This window comes from Paroedura picta, chromosome 2 (genome assembly GCF_049243985.1).
Source record: "Paroedura picta isolate Pp20150507F chromosome 2, Ppicta_v3.0, whole genome shotgun sequence".
Lineage (NCBI taxonomy): Eukaryota > Metazoa > Chordata > Lepidosauria > Squamata > Gekkonidae > Paroedura > Paroedura picta.
Window position 1 is genome coordinate 65,029,097 of NC_135370.1, and position 17,396 is coordinate 65,046,492.

Sequence of the window (17,396 nt, forward strand, 5' to 3'; positions counted from 1 at the left end):
AGACAGTCTGGGATCTGCAATTACCATCTGAAAGAAATAATGAACTGGTTAGACAGGGTCAGTAACAGGTGATAGTGTGTCCCATGTTGGGGAGGAGGGGCAGACAGCTTATGGAGAGGTGAAAGAGAAGAAATTGTGGGTTTGTCTATTTTTTTTCAGTGACTATAAGAAGCTGAGTTAAAATCTTTGTTATTTGTACCTCCAGTGTTGCAAACTGATAGCAGTTTTATTTCATTTATATTCTTAAAAGTGTCCCGAATATTCTGAATGTGCCTCAGGCTGTAATGATTTGTTTTAGAAAAGTTTGTGTCTTGTATTCAAACCCAGGTGGGGTATTATTGGAGGATAATGGAATTGTTAATCCAGTTTTTATTAATCAGGGCAATATTATACTAACTCAGACTGAAGATATAAAGAGATTGAATTTAGCGAATCAGTAAGGCCCCGCAATGGAGATATTTTATATCCTTTTATTCTCTAGGCTCTGTTCTTTCCCCCAGTCAACTTGCCATTTAAGAAAGCTGAAAAATAGAGAGATAATGCTTGAAATTTAATCAGTCAAGTGCTGTCCCAAACTTGATTTATTGTAGACAATTCTCCAAAATTGGTTTCAGTTTTATAAGGAACTACTGGGAAGTTTTCGCAAGTGGCTAGTCAGAGAGAGCAACAGTTTATTATTTGCACTTTTGTCTTAGCTGAATTGCAGTCAGCATTAATCACACCCTTTACCACACCTGATTGGGAATCACTTGAGTGTTGGAGATGCTGATGGGACTTTGTTCTGTGAAGCTGCTGTTAAAGTGGAGCCTGGGGATTTCCCCCCCCCCTTCCTTTATTATTCCATCCGGAATGACATTTTTATTCAAGTAATGGCCAATTAGTGAATAAACCTGAAAATGACTATCTACCAGCCTCGCTCTGCCCTTTCAAACCTACCATGACTATCTAGTTCCCAAGACATACAAAAGCTGCCGCCAAAGCAATAGTATCTTCTTCATTCTATTCTGTTTTTTTGTGTTTCCTGGTATCCTTTTGGCATCTACATGTGCCAACCAGTCCATTACACTGTAAATAACCATGGATCTCAGCTCAAACACATGCACACGCACACATGGATGCCTACAGACATGCACACACACAACTCCAAGCCTTACTTCTTCACAGGCAAGGATGGTGCTGGGGAACAGGAAGGGAAAATCTCTTCTACAGGCTGCTGAAGCTGTTACTCCCAAGGGATTCTTCTTGATGCTAGCACAGGATTGGAGCTACCTTGTAGGGTTGGAGGCAGAGCAGTTGGTGTAGTAGAAGAAGAACTGGCTTTTATGCCCTGCTGTTCACTACCTAAAAGAGTCGCAAAGCATCTTGCAAATACCCTTTTTGTTTGCATTCCACAACAGACATTCTGTGAGGTTGATGGGGTTGAGAGAGCTCTAACAGAACTGCTTTGTGAGAACAGTCTTTGGAGAACTGTGACTGGCTCAAGGTTACCCATCTAGCTGCATGTGAAGAACTGGGGAATCCAATCCAATCCTTCAGATTAGATCCACCACTCTTAACCACTACACCAGGGGTAGTCAAACTGCGGCCCTCCAGATGTCCATGGACTACAATTCCCATGAGCCCCTGCCAGCGTTTTGTAGTCCATGGACATCTGAAGGGCCGCAGTTTCACTACCCCTGCACTACACCATGCTAGCTAGAACAAAGAGTCACCCTCCTTTTACCCATCTTTGATTTTCCAGGTGCCTTTTAGCACTTCCCCTGTTTGCCTGGAGCTACCATGCTGTGAAATTCTTCTTTGCAGTCCTGCCTTCCATCCAGGAGGCTTCTGGCTGCAGTGTGAGTGATGGCTGCATCAGTATGAGGGGCTTCTGCTTGGTGGGGGACCAGCGTGGCACTCTTCCATGTTTGGACTCGACTAGTACCCTAGGTCAACCTTTCTCTTCTTTTTACCTTTGAGCAACCCCTGAAACATTTGTCAGGCTTCAAGAAATCCCAGAAGTGGCGTGATCATGCAAAGTATAGTTAGGAAGCATAGTTGTGTCCATGCCCACCTGGGGCTCCTCCCCTTCCCACCCCCTCCAGGCCATTTTGGGAGGGAGGGACAGGTCAACATGACCATATATGCTCATATCACACAATAATTGTTTAATAACTTTTAAAAAATATTAAAAATTAATTAACTCCCATCCATTCAGGAAGCCCTTCCAGGGCCATCAAGAAACTGCAGGATTTCACAAAATTTTGGTTGCGAAAGCATGCCCAAAGTGATGGCCTAGTGCTGGGGGTTCACCGGAGACTTTGACCAGCCGAGTACTCTGAGGCATTACTTATCTGCCATATAGACTAGATGGCACTTACTATTTATTTGTGTGATTCCATCATACTGCTTCCTACAGGGCCGCCACAGGGAAGATATAGTGGACAAAATCGCCAGGGCCCTGGTCATGCAATTTATTTCCATGTGTTGTTTGGATTGACTCTCTTCTCTCCCTCTCTCTGTCTCCCTCTTGTGTGTGTTTGTGTGTGTTTTGGAGAGGCCAGTGGGAATCTTCATCTGGGACCCATAAGGGCTCTTAGCAACCCTGCCTTTTCACATGATGGAAAAGAATTTCTGGGTTGGGTATGTGTGTGTGTGTGTCTTTATTTCTGAAGGTTTCTCCTTAGAACCCTCCTTTTGGGGGGTTTCAAAGGAGGAACCTAAGGGACAGGGCTCATTCATATCACTTAGCTTCACTTTAAAGAAAAGAAGTCCCATCCCTTCCATCTCCAAGGGAGAATGTTGCATATTCATTATATTACCAGATATGCAGACAGCAGTTTGAAAACTTGCAAACTTTTGCTGTTTTTGTGGACATGGCCGGCCCCAGACAATGCCTGCCGTTTAACTTATTTTAAGAAAGAGGCTTGCATCTGCATAAATAGTCTTCACACAGAAAGTGCTTTATTTTCACTAGTTAGTGAGTCAGATTGGGGGGGGGTATTCTGTTGGCAAAAGCTTTCAGAGAAATTATGCATGGTAAATTAATGAAGGCCGTCGGAGGTATTATTTGTCTGTGAATGCACATGCCATAAGAGTCAATGGCTGGCTGAAAAAAGTTAACGGTCATTAAGTGACTATTAAAAAGAGCCGGTGGACACGAATTCTCTCGCTTCCAGGGTTCTGGTTGGATTAGGCAGTGATAGAGGTTGTTTGCCTATAGGCCACTGGATGATCCACTCACATTACTTTTGTACTACCCAGCTTCTGTTGGCTCCTTTCTGTTACTGGCAGATTTACAAGAGTCTGAGACACACAAAGATCATCTCCAGTCCAGGTAAAACTCTTCCTCATCTCTTCCCCCTTCTCCTCTCCCATTGTAATCATACGAGAAATTAGGCATGAAATTGAAGAGCAGAATCTTTTGCAATATGTAATACTTAAAAAAAAAAATCCAAATTGCATGTTTATTTCACAGTTTGAATTTTTGGATAACCAAGTCTGACATTTAGATTCCTTAGGCTGCATGAGGGAGGGTGTCTCACGAATACTAGTATCTCTAAGATTGTTTGAAAATAACAGATCTGTTACAACCAGTGTAAGTTATCTAGCAACTTGCATATGATTGGGGCTTTTAATAATCATTTTGAAATGGTTTATTTTCAGTAACCAACTTAATGCAACAGCAGAGTAATTTGAAAAAATTATGTTGGTCAGGAGAGTTTATATGTTCTTAACCCTCACCCTCCCTGGATTTGCACTGTTATTTCCCTTCGGAAGTAACACAGTAATAGTAAAAGAAAGTTTTAATAAGCATTCTGTAAATATAGGGTTCCCCTAATAGTCCTTTCCCTACTCTTTTTGCATGGAACATAGGCAGCTATGCTCAAAGCGGAAATGCGGCTGCAGGTTTGTTTCATGCAACATGTATGAGATGGGCACAGCCTCCTTAGCTCTTTGTGCCATTATTTCTGAAACCTTCTCTTGGAACAATAGAGGCTTTGTTTAAGGGTTGGCCAGGGTGGGACTCGGTCAAAGGACCATCCAACTTGAACTAAAATAATCTGGACGGAAAGCGGGATGGACACACACACACACAATTGGTGACTTGATAGCTTTGCAAGCCTACTGAGAAGAGTGGAACAAAAGAGTTTTTTATCTAAGAGCCTTCTAAAAGTAAACTTGTCCAGTCGCTGATAGTTTTGCTGTATGGAAGCATAATTAGTATTGATCTCCATTTTGTTTTGAGTCTTAGAAAAAAGGCCCCTTTAAGAACAGCTGTGCTTTGTGGTTGTTTATGCCCCCTTGTGCCCACTTATTTATACAATCTGCATTTGAGTCAAATGTGGGAAAGAAAAAGGGCCATTTTGATTGAGATTAACATATACCAATTTTACTAAGTTTTGTGAACATTTTCTCACTGCAGTCTCCTTCCTTGGCCCGCTGAGATTACCCTTGACAGCTGCTGCTAGTCACTGTTATTTATATAAAGATACGTAATGTGTTTTGTACTTGAGAGCTTGTCTGTAACGGTTCTTATACCACCACAGATAGTATAGGCTGGCAGGAATTGCTGTGAATAATGACTTTCCCATGACAGCTTTATCCTGCCAGTAATATGTCACTGGGTATGACTTTCAATTAATCATGCAACAACAAAAACATTTCATCTGGTGACAATGGCACATCCATTAACAGTAGATGGAGACTTGGCTTTATGAACAGAAGTGCCTTCTCTGACTCCTAGCTATTGAGGAACTTTAATACCAATATAGGAATTCACTGCAACCCTCCCCACACACACTTATTGGCTACTGCTGTGATCTGTTACACTAACATACATAGGGTCTCCCATCTCTATAATAGCCTTGACAGTATGAAGAAAACTGGAGTTTTTTGCACCCTGCTTCCTCCTACCCCCACAATAGACACTGTGACCTATTCCACACTGGTGGCATCGTACCTGGCTGCTAGCGTGTGTTTGGGCCGGAGCAGGGTGCCCTGCCTCTTCCCAGATCCACACGGGGGAACATTTTCCCCACTACACCTGGTCCGCATTTGTGCCTCTGGACAAGGCAGCTGGAGCAGTGAGGTTCTACCAAGCTGCAGGGAAGCAGTGGCCGATTTTTATTTTTAAGAATGGGTTATTGCATTACAATGCACTATCCCATTCTTAAAAATTAAAAAATGCCTCAGGTGGCTCTGTGGTGCTGCGCAGCAAAGCTGCATTTTTTGTACTGGGATGCCATAGTTGTGGCTGCGGGTGGGGAGCAGTTGGGCCAGGATGGCCTGACTCTTCCTTCCCAGCAGCCCAGGCTTGACATATGCCCCATCAGTGCCCGGAGCACAAAAGGGAACGCAGAGGTACCTGCATTCCCTTTCTCTGGGGCAAATGGGGGTCTGAGTTGGGCCAGTCCTGGGACGGGCCCAGCCAGCCACGATGTCATGTGGAACCAGGAATTTGCCTCGCCACCATTCCCGGTGTAGAAAAGGTCTCTGTGAGGTAGGAGTGGCTGAGAGAGTTCTGAGGTAACTGTGATTAGCCCAAGGAAGCAGATAGCTGCATGTGGAGGTGTGGGGAATCAAGCCTGGCTGGCTAGATTAGAGTCTGCCACTCTCAACGACTACACCAAGCTGGGTCTACTATTCCAAACTGGCTCTATGAGGTTTTTAAATGATCTTATGAATTTAAATTCAAATTACTGAACATAGACCTTGCTGCTATCAAGGATTCCCCCCCCCCCTTCTTGTGAAACGTGGAGAGCAGCGATTTACTTTTGGAAGACATTTTGCATGTGATTTCTGTGCATCATACTGTGGCCTCCCCAATGAGCAGGAAAGAGCAGTAAAGCATATCTGGAAAATCACTAATAATGGGGACTTGAATCCACATGCCATTAAAGCTCCCTTGTAGGACATATTTAAGTGATTGTGTAACATTGGCTTGGCTTTATCTGTTGTGATGATGGATAGCTGTCCACTGCTGCTATATTCTTGGTCACAAGAGTTTTAATTGAATGTTATTGTTTCACAACATTTCTAGTTTGAAGAAGCCTCATGTATTCCTTTCCCTTTATCATAAATTGGTTATTGGCTTCAGACTTTGTACATACTGGATGTCATAGAATATCTCAGTTTATTGATCTACTGATTATTGCTGCAGCTCTTTTGGGAAGATTAATTGTTGTGCATCTACTGCTAAGGAAAGGCCTGTGTTCAGTGAGGTCTCCTTGGACAATTTATTTCGCAGAGTGAGATTTTCCTGCTCCCACCTTCCTGTTGCAAATCACTGAGACACCTCCCCTGAAATTTTGTTCTGGAAATCAGTGTAAGGAGGACCATCAGAAACAGCACAAGGAGCAATAAGAGGGTCTGCAGTGAATGAGAGGAATAAGCAGAAATCCTTCTCCCCCCACCCTTTTTGTGAAAAAGGAAATATAGTTTGATCTTTGGACCGAAGAGGTAGGATACATATTGATATTTCCAAATTTTTCAGATACTTTTATGAAACATGAAGTGGTTGACGCCTAAAATGGTACTTCTTGTCCAGAATGCTAATTGCAAACTTCATCCTTACAGTGCTTGGGACTTTAATTCCTTATTTAAGGAAGAATAAAGGTGTGAGAAATTCATAGAACTGGTAGAGTTTCATGCTCTAGTCTGCCTTTATTTGCCCTACCTGATTTTGTTTTTGTCTTACATATTTGAGCTAAGAAAACATATGGCAGTCTTAATTATTATTATGTAATCGGCCTTGAGTCCAAGGAGGAAGGTGGACTAGAAATTAATTAAGTAAATAATCAGGAACAGTGTTTTGCAAGAATTTTGGTTTCTTGTCTAGTCTTTTGTGAACAGCTTCCCCTCCTGTATCATAACAGGGTTTTAAAACTTTCATTACTTGGTTGGTTCCAAATGGATAGTCATCTTGGTCAGTGGTACTTTAGAAAGAAACAGAATACTTGGGTCATAAACTTTTGTTCATAGACCAGAATTGGTCATTAGATGCATGAATCATATATTCTGCAGTTTTTGTTTTTACACACACAGACACGCATTCACCCTTACAGGTGTAGAACTTGGATGATAACAGTGGAGCAAAAGACCATGAAATGCAAGAGAAAACTGTTCCGTGTAGAACTTAGTTGTGTGCAAGTTAAAGATTGGTAACCAGTTACAATTCTTACTGATATTCATCAAGGCTTAAATCGGGACAGAGCTTTGCTCAGTTATCTTATGTACTTTTGAGATTTACATCAAAATGTCAGACTGTAGCTGATGCATTTCATGGCCTTTTGATTCTACTGCTCACAATTTCTCCCTTTCTCTCTTCCTTTCCATGCTTTTCTTCATACTTCTTTCCTCTGCTGAAGTGGATTCCACAAAAGTTCATGCTGCAGCAAATATTAGCCTTTAAGGTGAGATGGTATTCCTTTGGCACAACGGTCCACCCCCCCCCCAGCTTATAATTGTTTCCAGAATGTAGATGCTTAGTGGTTATGGTTGCCAACTCTTGGTTAGGAAGTTCTTGGTGATTAGGAGGTGGTGCTTGGGGTGGATAGGGTTTAGGGAGAGGGGGGACCTCAGTGGGGCATCATATCATTGAATCTGCCCTTTAAATCAGCCATTTTCTCCAGGGGAACTGATATTTGTTGTCTGGAGATCAGTATTGAATTCAGGAGATCTCTAGGCCTCTCCTGGAGAATGGGGAGAGAATGTGGGGTATTAATAAATTAGGTAGTATAGGAGTATATTGTTAATATTTAAACTTAGCAGCTTGATCCAATAGGTTATCCTGAGTGAATGTCAAAAATGGAGGAAAGTCCTCTTCTGTCTCTTAGGAACAGAAAGCGAACATCCCCCTAATAGAGGAAAGGAAGGTAGAAAGTTATAGAAATGAGCGAGAAATAAAAGTTATTGCTCAGAGCCTGGAGATACATTTTGTTAGAAACTTATAATAATAGTTTCTATTAAAATAAGCTTTAAAAAGAAATTAGAGGGAAGACATTTTCAACCATGAAATGTACCATAAGATCATATGGAAAATATGGCTGGGTACTAGGCATACATTATACCATTCCTATCGAAATGCATCACCACCTCTGCCTTCTGTGATATGTCAAGCCATCCTTGACAAACTAAAGAGTATTTGGGTTCCTTTGCCTCACACAAAATTAGCATGTGGGCTCTGAGATGCCATTAATAACCCAGTGCCCCTCAGGGTATTTGTAATATCCATGTTGGTTAATGGTATTAATTCATTTTAATCATTAATAAGATTTCTCCGGCTTCTGATTAAGCATTATATTTCAATTAACTGCCAACCAATGACTTTCATATTCAGGACCGGGAATTGCCAACTTGCGGCCTGGAAGCTGGATGCAACCATTTTTTCCCTGTCCCCCTGTCCAAAATGCTTTCAGATGAGAAATAGGTGCCATTATGCATTATAGCTTCCTATTTGCATTTTGGGTTTACATGTCATAGATGCACGTATGTAACCTATGTAATGCTATGCTTGATCATGTACACTCCATAAATATGATGCTCTTTCTCCTCCTTTATTATGGTTGTGACCTTTTCTGGTCCCTCAAAGTAGCCTTTGAGATGACAGAAATTGCTCTGAAGGATTGAAATGCTATTTTTTTTAGTTAATATTTTATTATACTGTGTTAATTTTTGGAAAGTGATTGAGAGCCCCTACGACCGGTGTGATGACCCTCTGCTGTGTTTCTTGAGGGGATGCCTTTTTCTTTCAGCATTATGCATAAAGGTCACATTTCTGAAAAGCTGGAACCTGTTCTAACCATTTCCTGATTCTGTGATCATTTTTTAAAAACTTTTTAACATGAGGCTCATGATATACAGGCACCCCAGGTGGACATGCGTAAATTAATCTAGTAATAATAGATTCAAAAGAGATTTGGAGGACAGAATTTGCATAAGAGCCATAATGAGAGCAAATCCTCTGAGGCCCAACTGAATAGCTAGGCCCCTTGAATAACTTATATCGTCAGAACCGTTTGGTCTGAAAAAGACCAGGCAGAGGAAAGAATGTATCCATGCTAATTGTGGGGCACAGTTGGCTATACTGAATAACTGCTTGCCAGTAAGAGGCAAAAGAAGGTCTCTCTCTGGTCTTGAGCCCATCCTTCCTCCAAGGTATTCTAGGTGGCCTAGTTCTCCACTCCCCCATTTCATCCTACAACAGCCCTGTGGATTAAGTTACCCTGGGACATAGACTGACCAAAAGCCACCTGGTGAACTTCATGGCTTTGCATTGATTTGAATCCGGTCTCACATCCTCATTTGGCATTCTAAACACTATGCCACCAGGCTTTGTGATCTCTTCATTATGCAGCCTGTCTCTCATGACACACAACTGCAAAGTATTATGTACAAACTGATGCAGTGCATGCATACTTGTCAATGCCTCCCGCCTTAAGTGGTGATTTGTGAGTGTGAATGTGCAGCTCAAAGAGGCACATATTATGAGCCTGTGTGGTGGACTGCCTAGTGCTGAAGTTGGAGGAGGGAGACCTGGGTTTAAATCCCCATTCAGTCATTGTTCTTACTGTGCGACTTTGAACTAGTTATCATATCTTCACCTGACTTGTCTCACAAGATTGTTGTGAGGCTAGCGAGGTGGGGGGAGGATACTGCCCTGATCTCCCTGAAAAAAGCAGAAACCATGCACAAGGAGAGGGACAAGGAAGAACCAGAGAATCCCTTGGATTTATAAAGTACAGTTTGCTTCTGTTTGTGAAACAAACCATTGCCTGGCCCATTTTTGTATATATTTTATGAATTTATAACGTGTACCAATTAAATGGAATTGCTTTTGCCAGGGGCAGTCAGTGCCTACAAAAAGTTTGGTGAGTAATTTCACAAAGAACAAAATTATATGCTGAAAATGTATCACGCTTCAGAAGATACTTTTTTCCAGTAGAGGAAGAACAAATATAAAGAAATGGATTCATTTAATCTCAGTTTCCAGCAGGGTGCTGTATGCACACAGACATAAAATGTACATCTAGCGAAGTGTCTTCTATGATTCTATACTGGGATTGTTAACTCCACTAAAAATACAACAATACTTAAAAATCAGTGAATCAAAAACCAGCTTTGTATTTGCCTTCTTGTTTCTGAACCGTCACTACATGTTTACTATTGCATGTTAAAATTTATCTGTTTTGCCACAAGGGCTATAAACTTTATTTTCAAGTGAAAGCCAAGATTATCTGGACTGTAAGTCAGTTTTGTGAACCATTCAACAATACCTTCAGGTTGCAGCCAGTCCAGCTGTATCATTGTGCAATGGAAAAGAAATCTCAAGTTTTCCCATTGGGAGCTAGAAACTGAGACCAAAGTCCCCCAATATAATTATAAGTGAGATCAGATGTAGCTCTTATGGAGAAACTCTCTAGCTGAGTGACTGCCTCCTGCTTTCTAAAAGAAGGGCTTGTCTTACCTAGGTCAACTTACACATCCGTTTAGGCACAGGGTAAATTTCCTGGTACCTCCCATTTTTGCATGTGTGTGCAAGGTTTTAGTGTGAATTATTAAGATTTGTGAAGAATTCATAGCAGAACTGTAAACAGCTGGCAGGGATGTTAACACGTCATATCTCAGAATTCTAGCTGGGATGCCCGTTGTGCATATTTACGGATGCACACACAACTCTTGCAGTTGCACGAGAATCTAAAGTGGGCTCCAATAAATAAAACAAATACACGAACATGCCAGTAAAAGTTTGTTCTGTTGCTTCCAGTAATTTAAGTTTTGTTCTTCTTTAAAAAATTCGAAGTGTTAATGAACAGCAAACAGCGATGTTCTGTTACAATGTGGCAGAAGCATCGTGGAGGCAGTTTTGATTTGCATATTTACTAGCTGTTTATTTCTCTGTAGTGACATTGTGCAACTGCGTGCCTTTCCAAGGAGCGTGCATCCTGCTAATACAACATCCGTCCAGAGCCTGATAGCTGGCTCTGTGGAAAGTAGCCCCATTGGCTTGTGGATGAGAGAAGTTAATGTAGCACAGCAGCTGCCTGCTGGTGAAGGATGTATACAATAAAGCTGGAGTGCTGGGCACAACAGTGGGAGGGGAAGCAAATCTGTTTGTTTTGTTCCCTGGCGGGGACATTTATGGACTCTTCTGTTTTATAGAAGAGACTTCTGCGCAGTCTCGAGATTCTGTAGCGATGTGCTCAGATTCCCGCGTGTGAGCCTGGGCTGCTCATGGAGTGTTGCTTCAACATTGTTCAGATCTCATAATTAAACTTCAATGCTATGAAACTTTTTGATAGTTATTTGAACCCTGCAATTATTTTTGTGCACATTTGTCATTTGAAAGCATTTCCCAACTCATTTGGGTATGTTTGTGCTAACATACTATGTCAACATATCTGGGAACATGGTTTGCAGAGCTTTGGGATGTCCAGCAGTTTAGTTAGCTGAAGAATGTAGCTTTATTGTTAACCACCTGCAGATGTTTTTATTTTATTTATTCGTTTTTTTTAGGCCGCCCCTCTTCTTAAACAGTCTTGGTGCAGCTAATGTCATATAAAACCACATACAAACTTAAAATTATTTAAAACCATTTAACAGCGACCTCAAAACGCCTGCTAAAACCGCTCCCTCACAAGCTCCCCAAGAGCCTTGGGACAAATAAATTCAAATTAAATTGTATTCCCCAGGATTCAGATGGAGGGAGGTAAAGGTGAAGTTACAGGGGGTTGTTATTGATGTCACTGAGTGCTGGCATTGGCCTCAGCTTGAGTCTGGCATAGCTTGGGAATCAGCAGAGCATAGAGGTGGGTTGAAGGAGTACCCAGAAAAAAATTGTTTTCGGATGCTATAAAGCAGTGGTCCCCAACCTTTTTATCACCGGGACCGGTCAACGCTTGACAATTTTACTGAGGCCCGAGGGGGTAGTCTTTTGCCAAGGGACGTTACCACCGGCATCTCAGCTTGCTTTCCTGCCAACGCCCCTGACTTCCCTCCACACACTGGGGGGCGCTGCCAGCATCAACTGCGCAGTGCTATACCGAGGGGGAGCCCCGGCCATGGCAGCCGCTGGAGAGCACAAAAGGTGAGCCGGTGGCAGAGTGGCAGGGCAGCCCCCGAGGCAGCAGCCAAGGAGGAGGACGAGGAGGAGCTGCGGCCTGGTACCAACTGATCCATGGACCGGTACCGGTCCATGGCCTGGAGGTTTGGGATCACTGCTATAAAGCATATACTAAGGATAAGCAGAAGGTAGGCAGTGTTATCAGCTAGATCTCTGGCTAGTGTCCTTTGGCATGTAATTCTGAGATTATTGTAAAGAAGCATGGATAGTAGACCTTCAATTGATTTCACACAACACTTCTTACATTCGTTAACCAATGGACATCCTTAAAGTCACTTGAAACAGGTTAATTATGCCTTAGGTGTTAAGCAGTCCAGTCTGCACTTTCTTGCATCAAAGAAACATGGGTGTTCCAGTTCAAAAAGGAGATCATACATGCCTGAATGAATTCCCTGTATATAAGCCGTGTTAAAGCTGCAAATGGCATCCAGGGCAGCTTTAGAATTGGTGTTGCTGAAGTGCGCATACTACTCTTTATTTTGGAAGTTTTTATAATACAGCTGCTGCTCACACACTAGGGCAAGTTAGCTGGTTTACATGGAACTTGTCTGTGCTGCTGAATCATCAGCTGCAGTAAAAATATACAGAATACATGCATGCTTTTTTGCCCACCAGGGATTTGACAGTGATAGTTTGTGTCAGGAGTATGGATAAAGAATTCTTAGATGGTTCTGTCAGATAAAAAAGTAGATGGAACTGTCACCATTTGTAAAAATAGGTGGCAATATTAAAATACCATCGTGTTAGCAAATATGCGACTCCACTGCATATTTGTGAAGCCATGCATGGAAGTTGACTTAGAATAAGAAATAAGCTTTTATTTCAGAATTGAATTGCTCTGGAATTTAATTCAGAGTATAATTGTTCTGGGAAACTTTCAAGCTGCCCCTGACAGGCCTATATAGCTTCTATTCCTTTTCATTGTATCTGGTACCTTCACAAAAGTTTGTCGTCAGTCGCTGTCGAATGCTCCTCCATGCCTGTTGATTTACCGTTCAGCATTGAAATGATGTCAGAGATGTTACATGGCAGGCCGTTTCATTGCACGAGAGCCAGTGCAAGATATGATTTACAAATTAAATTGGAGAAGGACGATGCTGTTTTTGTGTGTGTTTGGAAAGTTCAGGCTTCGTAATCTCTTTCTGTCTTCAGCTGTGCCCGTCCAACCAGGACAACTCCATTTTTTCAGAGCCCTGTAGCAGGAGAACATCATTCCTCTAATTGTCCCAGTTATCAGACAGCAGCTGTATTTCTTTGGGGGTTTTTGCTCTAGAAATGCCTGTGGTAGCTAAAACTGACACTGAGGGTAGGCATCACAGTGAAGTTGTCTTCCACAATTTTTACATAACTGCTTTCATTTTACATTGAATATCATGGTGATGCCATCAACTGTAATTATTAATCCGATACTTACAAAATCTCAACAAACCAAGCAAAGAAACTAACATTATTTTTTTCAACTGCAGTTGTTGATTTCCAGTTACCACCACTCCCATCCTCCCCCAAAGCCTTGTTGTTCAGTGCACATTAACTGCATTTTTTCTGCTTTTCCGGCCCCCAACACAGTTGTAGAAAACCAAACCAGAACTATAACTCCTGCTTGCATGGGTGATCTGCCAGGCTGGAAAGTTATTTTTAAAGAACAAAAGGAAAGGGGGGGAGGAGAATCCAAGAGGAAATGGAGGGTAGTGGTTAAGACATGCCCCCTACAGGACACCTTGTTATATTCGGTTTAGTTATGCACACTGCAGAACTTTCATATTCCAGCAATGGTGAGGTGAGGGAAAGGCTGCAATGCCTGCATTGAGGTGGATTTTCCAGGAAAATTTCAGTTTTGCAACTCAAATTTAAATAAATAATCAAGTATTTAAATAATGTTATCAGAATTTCAATAACTTTAGCAAAAGGTGACAAATATAGCATGTACAAGCTTGGACCTTTTGAAAGCATGGAGGTTTGTCCATATTTCATATCCCACATTTGGCCCATCAAATATGATTGATTTGTAGCTCAGCAACCCTGACAGCTATAGATAGGCTAGATTTACCTCTTTGGAATAGAACATTTTCTTCAGAAAAACTGAGCACCGGAATTTCCACCCTCCCTAACATCACTGAACAGATGGACTTCAGCAGTCTGCAGTGGTGGGGTGGAAGTCCTTGGGCACTGATCATCTGGGATTAAAATAAAAGTACTAAAAATGTTTGTTCTGTTCATCAGTGCAATATTGTGGGATGGTAATCTGGTTGTGTATGCTGGATGCTTCCTAGATTCCCCCCCCCCCCCATGCCCACAATACATTTTAAAATTCTGTGAACTTCTGGAGTTTTGGAGTGCTGCAAAATATTTTCAGGTTGCCTGGATGGCAGAAAATTTCCTTTGGAGCTTTCAGCAAACTCTCGATTGTGTATTTGAATTAAAAATAACTATATAGGATTGTAACACAGTTTTAGCATTGCTCATTTTTCCTGAGATTATTGAACTAAATGGACAAACCATCTCCTGGCTCTCAGAAAAGTTTGATACAGAGAGAGAGTATAAAACTTAAATATGTATGCAGTGGGGAACAGATGTGTTCAGAAGGAAGGGTATTTTTTCATAATCACATATGGAGAAGACACTGCTAGGGCAAGGGCTGTGATTGGCTAAATGTACTGCTTCTCTGCTCTTATGCTGCATCAGGAGCTTCCTGTCTATCTGACTCAGGCTCGTCAATTGGCCAAAAAGGGAGAGACTCTGAGGGGGGCATGCCTCCTCAGGAATATTTTATTTATTCATATTTTTATTTATTCATATTAACATTTGTCTCTGGATTTTCTACATTTTTTAGAAGCATGTGGTCCCGCCCCCACTCCTCCTCCCCAAGAAAGAAGGAAAACTTTGCGCAGTATGAAATAAAACTTATACTGACTTCCTATGCTTTTGATATTAAATGCAAAGGATCGGTGAAAAGCATTTTAACCAGTTTTTGGTAAAAATGATAGAATGGATGGACACAACTTTGATGTAAAAATGGCGTAATTGGAAACCTCAAGGAGAACTGTTTAACCTACTAGGACACTACTCCTCATCAGAAAATTAAGGGGCTTTACGCACCGGGATCTTTGTTGCAAATTGGTCACTGAATGAAAAATCGCCATTTAAAATAGTGGAATTCGTTGTTATGCATACCTGCCTTTGTAGTGGAAGCCAGTTGCGTTTTGTAGCGTTTCCCACAGGCTTCCGGTCTCGGCAGAAATCGCTAGAAAGGAAGCGCTATTGCCAAGCTCGTCCCGCCTCTGGCCGTCAAGCAGCCAATGGGCAGCCGTTAGCATGCTCCCAAACAGCCCCTTTCCCTTTAAGAAAGGTTTTTTTTAAAAAAAACAGACCCATTGTAACGAATCTGTGTAGATTCGTTGCAACGGAGAGACCCATCCAGCTGCCTAATGTGAGCTGTCATTTGATCGTATGATCGTTGCCACGCTGCCTCGAGTGAAACCCCCCCCCCTCTCACGGGCCCGATTTTCGGCTGAATTAATGTGTAAAAAATAAAGGGACTTTATTTCAGCAAACGGGCTTTTCTGTGGTTTGTGCTTAGTGACTAAAGGTGAAGGACTGAACCCAGGGAAGCCATTAAACAGAAAGAGGCTCGCTGGTGCGTTTATCCCCGCTCGCTCAGAGAAAAAAAAAATGGCGATCGCTTCGCCGGAAGTTTGGAGGACAGGCTCAGGAGGAGGGACTTTGAAGAAACCGCAACAATGTTAACGCACAGGTCTTTTTCGCTAGTGTTGCAGATTGGTTGCAAGAGTGTAGCGCTTTCCGGAGGGTGAATCCACTTTTTGGGATTCCCCTGAAAGCGCTACAAGGAAGCGCTTTTTGCAGATTGGTTTCAGGTGTGTGGCAGATTGTCTACGACGTCGTGCGTTATGGCAAATCAATAGCGTTTCCAATTGGCAACCATTGTGCGATTTTGAAGGCGTGCAAAAAGCCCCCAAGTATACTTCAACAAAGGAACTTCAAAGAGATATCCCAGTCTGAATTTCTAGTATTAGAATTTGCTTGTTTTAACCAGAATTGAGGTGGCATTTCCTACCTGCTTAGGGATGCTTCATGTTGAGACCTGGGGATCCCCTGGAATTATAGCTCAAATCCAGATTATAGAGATCATTTCCCTTGGAAAAAACGGATGCTTTGGACAGTGGACTCTAGGGCATTCTACCCCAATGAGGTCCCCGTCCTCCCCAGATATCCAGAAATGTCCTAACACTTCTGGTGGCCAAGGGCTACCTTATACCTGCTAGAGGATTCATTGTAGTTAGGGAAGTGTCTGTTACCATCAGCTGAGTTGTTGTCACTACTGAGTTGGTTTTAAAGTGCCACAGGCTGTTCTTCTTCCAGTACATAGAATTTAACTATTTCAGATTATCTTCTTTCTTTCTGTGGGTGCATATCTCTGTTGGCTGAGGTTTTACTCCATGCATCTGATGAAATGGGCTGCAGGCTATGAAAGCTTTTATTCACCAGTAAAGCTGTTCACCTTTAAAATGTTTCAAGATTCCTTTTCTGTTTCCAAACACATGGAACTACTTAAACTTAACTTTGGTTGTTTAACATCCTTCCTAGGATGAACCCTTACAGTATTTAAAGCTAAAGTCTTGATAGGGTGCAATGAATACAGTGCTAAACTGTATGAATGCCAGCACCCAGATGAGACCTGGTGATTCCCTGGAATTACAGGTCAACTCTAGATTATGAAGATCAGTTCCCATAGAGACAATGGATGTTTTGGAGGGTAAACTCTGGCATTGTATCCCGCTGAGATTCCTGTCTTCACCGGGTTCCATCTCTAAATCTCCAGGAATTTCCCTACCTGGATCTGACAATCCTAGCCTTTGATCTCCCCCTGGTGGCCAGGGGGACCAGGCAGCCCTACTGACCAGCTTCACTTGGAATCATACTAAAGTCTACTCTAGCCTTTTTCAATGTTTTGTCTGGGGAGGCTTCAAGGAACCCTGGAAGTGGAGCCATGCCCATTCAGAGAAGTGGTTGAAAAAATCAGATGCAAGACCCAGTCATTTACCGTTTCCATTGTGGAGAAAGAGATGGGGCCTGTAGAGCAGTGGTTCTCAAAGTTGGGGTCAGGACCCCATTTGGGATCGCCGGGCCCCTTCCCTGGGGTCACCCGTGGCGGCAGGCGGTGACGTATGGAGGCGGCGGCAGACATGGGCAGAGGTGGCGGAGTCATGGCAATGGCTGCCTCCATGCTGCCTTGATTGTTGTGTGCATGTGTGCACATGCCACCCGTGCACATACA

General features: G+C 42.4%; 1 protein-coding gene across 11 annotated transcripts in view; it reads left to right on the forward strand.

Annotated features, from left to right (window-relative positions):
- The window catches only part of SEMA5B (semaphorin 5B), a 473,766-nt gene that overhangs the window by 213,485 nt on the left and 242,885 nt on the right, over positions 1-17,396 (forward strand). Inside the window, exon 1 of one of the 11 annotated variants that reach the window (XM_077320454.1) lies at positions 7,371-7,394. The exons of the other annotated variants lie outside the window; for them this stretch is intronic. The gene's annotated coding sequence lies outside the window, so the exon portion shown is untranslated. Of the gene's footprint in view, positions 1-7,370; positions 7,395-17,396 lie in introns of those variants that run through there. 11 annotated transcript variants of the gene reach the window in all.